The sequence below is a fragment of the Ovis aries genome, chromosome 18 (assembly GCF_016772045.2).
Source record: "Ovis aries strain OAR_USU_Benz2616 breed Rambouillet chromosome 18, ARS-UI_Ramb_v3.0, whole genome shotgun sequence".
NCBI classification, from domain to species: Eukaryota; Metazoa; Chordata; class Mammalia; order Artiodactyla; family Bovidae; genus Ovis; species Ovis aries.
In genome coordinates this window covers 25717203-25723202 of record NC_056071.1, presented here as the reverse complement: position 1 = coordinate 25723202, position 6000 = coordinate 25717203, and positions in this window count along the sequence as shown.

Genomic DNA, 6000 nt, shown 5'->3' with positions numbered 1-6000 from the left:
TCCCCTCCAGACTCATCCCACTGCTCCCTACTGAGGGACCTGAAAGGCTGCCCTCTCAGGAAGGAGGCTTCAGCTGGGGACCTGAGCACCAGGTGCCCTGGATACTTGCTGACTTTACCCTGTATCCTTGGGGCCAGAAGGTCAGGCACCATTGTTGGGGTGCAGTAGGATTCTGGTTCTAGCCAAGGCAAACCAGGTAAAACAGTTTTAAGAGACATCTCAATGAAGGGCCCAGTCTAGCCATGGGACTCAACACCACCCAGGTTCCTGGGATCAGATACTGTCCCAAATTAGAGAAGTTAGAGGGAGTCAACTAGGCTTTACTTTTTGTTTCTTTTCTTTACTCTCATGCTGATGCTATTTTGAAGTATAGCTGATTTGCCCTTTTGTGCTTGTCCTCAGTGTATGATGGACTGATTTAGTTATGACATATACATACAGTGTATTTCCACTTTTTTTTTTACTCTTGCCATAGAGGTTATTGAACAAGGTTGAGTAAAGTTCTCTGTGTTGAACATCAGTTTCCTCTGGAATATCTATTAGAGATACAGATTTTTTTGTACATTGTAAGTAACAAAGGAAGGAGATACTATTGTTGGTTTATCTATTACATATACAGATTTAGATATATGTGTTAGAGATAAGTGTTTCTGCATATACGTGTATGGTAGGAAGGAAAGAAGTCAAGAGATAAACCTTGTACAAAACCCATACACATACACATTTGTGTGGGTATGTTAAGGATACAAAATTTAGTGCCTATGTGGAAGGAGAGTGAAAAAGCTGGCTAAAACTCAACATTCAAAAAAACAAAGATCGTGGCATCTAGTCCCATCACTTCATGGCAAATGAGTGGGGAAACAATGGAAACAGTGACAGACTTATTTTCTTAGGCCCCAAAATCACTACAGATGGTGACTACACCCATGAAATTAAAAGACTGTTGCTCCTTGGAAGAAAAACTATAACAAACCTGGGCAGCATATTAAAAAGCAGAGACAATACTTTGCTGACAAAGGTCCATCTAGTCAAAGCTATGGTTTTTCCAGGAGTCATATATGGATGTGACAGTTGGACCATAAAGAAAGCTGAGCACCAAAGAATTGATGCTTTTGAACTGTGGTGTTGGAGAAGACTCTTGAGAGTCCCTTGGACTGCAAGGAGATCCAACCAGTCAATCCTAAAGGAAATCAATCCTGAATGTTCATTGGAAGGACTGATGCTGAAGCTGAAGCTCCAATAATTTGACCACCTGATGCAAAGAACTGACTATTAAAGATCCTGATGCTGGGAAAGATTGAAGGCGGGAGGAGAAGGGGATGACAGAAGATGAGATGGTTGGATGGCATCACCAACTCAATGGACATGAGTTTAAGCAAGCTCCAGGAGTTGATGATCGACAGGAAGGCATGGCGTGCTGCAGTCCATGGAGTCGCAAAGAGTCAGACATGACTGAGCAATTGAACTGATGTGAAAGGGGAGAAGGAAGGAGATAATCTTTCCAGGTTATCTGTTACAACTACAGATTTCTGTGTATACACTAGTACTGACCTCTTAATTCATCCCTGGACCTTTCGTTTTGGTTTTTTTTTTTTTTAATTCTTTGTATTTGAATCTCAGAGTCTCTTTTTATGTTGTAAATTACTTCCTATGTATCTCTCTTTTTAAAATTTTGCCTAGAAGGGGCATCATCTGCTATTTTCTTTCTCCGTTGCTGACTTAGCTTAATTTATGATCCTCCAAGGTTTCTCCTTGTGGGAACCATTGGCATAATTTCATGGCAGTTTTTCAAGTCTGAGTAATAGTCCATTGTATATATGTACCATATTTCTTTAAGATTTAGTCTTTCAGTGGAATGTTTCTTTGGTCTGTGACTTGCCTGTTGGAAGTAGCACTGAAGTGAACGTTGGGGTGCAAGTTTCATTTGAATGATGGTTTTTCATAACACAGGCCCAGGTGTGGGTATTGAAATCCTAGGCTTAGTTCTTTTGAAATTTTTCATTGTTGCCTGTGGAGGCTGTCCTTTCTAGGGGCTGTTGCCAATGTCCATTCCTATGGAGCATGTAGGAGGATTCCATCATCTCCCAGCTCTTTCCCTCATTTACTGTTTGCATATATTCAGGATAACCATTCTCTCAGATGCAATTTGATTTCTTGTTGTCATTTTGATTGGTATTCCTTCTGTAATAAATAGTATGCTGAACATCTTGTCCCATGATCATTCAGTAGTTTTTCTTTCTTTTTTCCTTAAAGAGTGTGAGGAAAATTGACGCTTGAAATTGGCTTCTTGAAAGTCGGTTGTGTTTGGAATTTATGTCTGCAATACCTGCCGTAGGACGTTTTCTGACGGCAGCTATCGTTAACAGCCCGTTCCGCCTCGTGAATTGGAGATGCCAGTAAGCACCTGCGGTCAAGTTGTAGTTATAGAAAATGTCCACAAGGCGGCAGTACTTCTTCATGCCCAACTCTGGTTCCATCTGCAACCAGAGCCTTAGGGAAAGTAAGTACGTTTCCTGTTGGGTGAATTAGAGTGGAATGTGCCTGGGCAAACACTCAAGGGCCTGGATCTCACTACTACTTCCTCCTAAAGCTTCACCCCTCCTCTCCAGACTCATCAGTACCTGGGGAACGGCTTCCTAGTGGGTGCCTAGGAGGCTGCTCTCTCAGGAAGGAGGCTTCAGCTGGGGACCCAGCACCAGGGCCCTGGGTACTTGGTGACTTTACCCTGGTCCTTAAGGCCAGAGGGTTGGGCCACCATCTTTGGGGTGCACTAGGGATTCTGGTCCCAGTCAGTTCAAACCAGACAGTATAGGTTTAAGAGGAGTCTCTACGAAGGGCACTCTGCCAGGCTGTCTTGACCCCACCCCAGTCCAGCCCTGGGACTCAAGCCTACTCAGATTCCAGTGATGGGATAGCAGCCCAAGTCACGGTGGTCAAAGGGATAAACCAGGCATTACTTTTCTTTCCTTTAAACTCATGCTGATGCTATGCTGAAGTATATTCGATTTGCAGTTTTGTGTTTGTCCTAAGTGTACAATGGACTGATTCAGTTATGACGTATATATACAGCATATCTGTATTTTTTAAAAATCCCTTCACCATAGAGGTTATTGAACAAGGTCGATTAAGGTCCTCTGCTGAACATCAGGTGCTTGTGGAACATTAAATTAAAGCTTTTTTTGTTCATGTGCAAGGAATGAAGGAGATAATCCTTGTGGATTATCTATTCAGCAACAGATTTTTATGTATATGTTAGAGATAAGTATTTTTGTGTACATGTGCATGGAAGGAAGGATGGAAGGCAGGCAGGAGATAATTCTTGTGGATTACCTAATACAGATATTGATTTCTCTGGATATGTTAGAGACAAAGGTTACTGTGCATATGTGGAAAGAAGGTAATTATTTTGAATTATCTATTACAGATAGAGATTCCTCTGTATATGTTAGAGATACAAATTTCTGTGTATATTTGGAAGGAAGGAAAGAGATAATCCTTCTGGATTAGCTATTACAGATACAGATTTCTGTGTATATGTTTTGAAGCACTGGCCTCCTAATTCATTATTTTACTGTCACTTTTCCTTGGAACCTTCTGATTGTGCTTGAATTCTGAGTCACTTACTGTGTTGTACATATGTTCCTTTGTATCTCTTTTTCTTATTTTTCCTAAAAGTGGCATTATATGGTATTTTCTTTCTCTGTCTGGTTGACTTCACTTAGCCTATAGTCATCCAAATTATGATAGCTGCATAATTTAATAATTTCAGCAGCCATTTTTCATGGCTGAATAAGAGCCCATTGTATATATGTTCCACATCTTCTCTAACCTTTAACCTTTCAAAAGATGTCTTGCTGGTTCTGTATCTTGACTATTGTAAGTAGTGCTGCAGTGAGCACTGGGGTACATGTGAAATTTTGAATGATGGTTTTCTCAGTACTCTTGCCTGGAAAATCCCATGGACGGAGGAGCCTGGTAGGCTGCAGTCCATGGGGTCACTAAGAGTCGGTCACGACTGAGCGATTTCACTTTCTCAGGATATAGGCCCAGGTATGGGTATGCCATGGCTGCACTCTCTTGAAATTTTATTTTCTGGCCTACAGAGGCTGTCCTTTCTATGGCTGTTGTCAATGTTCATTCCTACCGACCATTTAAGGGAGTTCCCTCTTCTCCCGTCTCTCTCCCACATGTAACATTTGTAGACTTGTGAGGATGGCCGTTCTGACGGGTAGGATGTGATTTCTTCTTGTCATTTTGATTGGCATTCCTTCTGTAATATTTAGGGATGTAGAGCTTCTTGTCCTGTGGCCATTTGTTGTTTTTGTTTTTTCTTTTCATTAAAGGGTGTGAGGAAAATTTACCTGTTACAGTTGGCTTCTTGAAAGTCAGTTGTGTTTGGAATTTATTTCTGCAATACCCCGCCCCAGGACCTTTCTAGTGGACAGCTGTCATTAACAGCCCCACAAGCCTTGTAAACTGGAGGTGCTAGTAAGCGCCAGTGCTCAATTTGTAGTTATAGGAGATGTCCACAAGGCGACAGCACTTTTTCATGCCCCATTCTGGTTCCTTGGGCAGTCTAATCCTTAAGGAAAGTCAGCTTCCTGTGCTGTGAATTAGAGTGGAATATGCCTGAGCAAATCCCCAAGGCCTTGTGTCTCACTACTACTTCCCCCTAAAGCTGCACACCTCCCTTCCAGACCCATCCAATCCTGGGCCAGGGCACCTGGTGAGGTGCCTAGGAGGCTGCACTCTCAGGAAGGAGGCTTGAATTGGGATCCCCAGCACCAAGAGACTTGGAGTCTAGGTCAGTTTTCCAGGGTTTGAGGCCAGATGGTCAGGCAGCCATCCTTTGGTTGAACTAGGGACTCTGGTCCCAGCCGGAGCAAACCAGACAGTACTCAATTAAGGACACCCTGCTCAGCTGTTTGACCCCACTACAGGGCAGTCATGGGTTCGAAGGCGGCTCAGACTCCAGGGATGGGATAGCAGCCCAAGTCCGGCAGATGGGAGGAAATTAACTAGGCTTTGACTTTCTTTCCTTTTCTTTAATCTAATGCCAATGCTATATGGGAATATAGTTGATTTGTCATTTTTTGCTTGTCGTCAGTATACAACCACCTGATTCTGTTATGACGTATGATTATATAAAGCATATCTGTTCTTTTTTTGGGTTGTTTTACCCTAGATGTTATTGCAGAATTTCAAGCAAATTTCCCTGTGCTGAACATCAGGTATTTGTGGAGTATCTGTTAGATATACAGATTTCTGTGTAAATGTGGATGGAATGAAGGAAGGAGATAATCCTTGCAAACTGTCTATTAACAGATATAGATTTCTGTGTATATGTTAGAGATGCAGATTTTGTGTTTATGTGGGAGGGAGAAGCAAGGAAGAAGATATTCCTTGTGGATTATCTATTGAAGATACTGATTTATGTGTATATGAGGAAGGAAGGAGGTAATCCTTGTGGATTTTCTATTACAGATACAGATTTCTGTGTATATGTTAGAGATACAGATTTCTTTGTATGTCTGGAAGAAAGGAATGAAGGCAGGAGATACTCTCTGTGGATTATCTATTACAGATAAATATATCTGTGTATATGTTAGTCACGAATTTCTTATTCATCCCTGGCCCTTCACTCTTTTGTGGAGGGGCGGGGAACACTGTGTGTGAATTCTGAGTCTCCTTTTGTGTTGTGAGTTGCTTTGTGTCTCTTTTATCATCTTGCATAGAAGAGAGATAGTGTACTATTGTCTTCCCTTGACTGGCTGACTTGGTTATTGTTAGACCTTCTTCATCATCCATCCCTGTGGCAACCAGGGGCATAGTTTCATAATTTCAGTGGCAGTTTTTCAGGGCTGAGTAATAGTCCATTGTATACATGTACTGCATCTTCTTTAAGCTTTAATCTGTCAGTGGGCAATTTCCTGGGTCTGTGTTTTGTTATTGTAAATAGAGCTTCAGTGAATATTGCATGATGGTTTTTTGAATGATGGT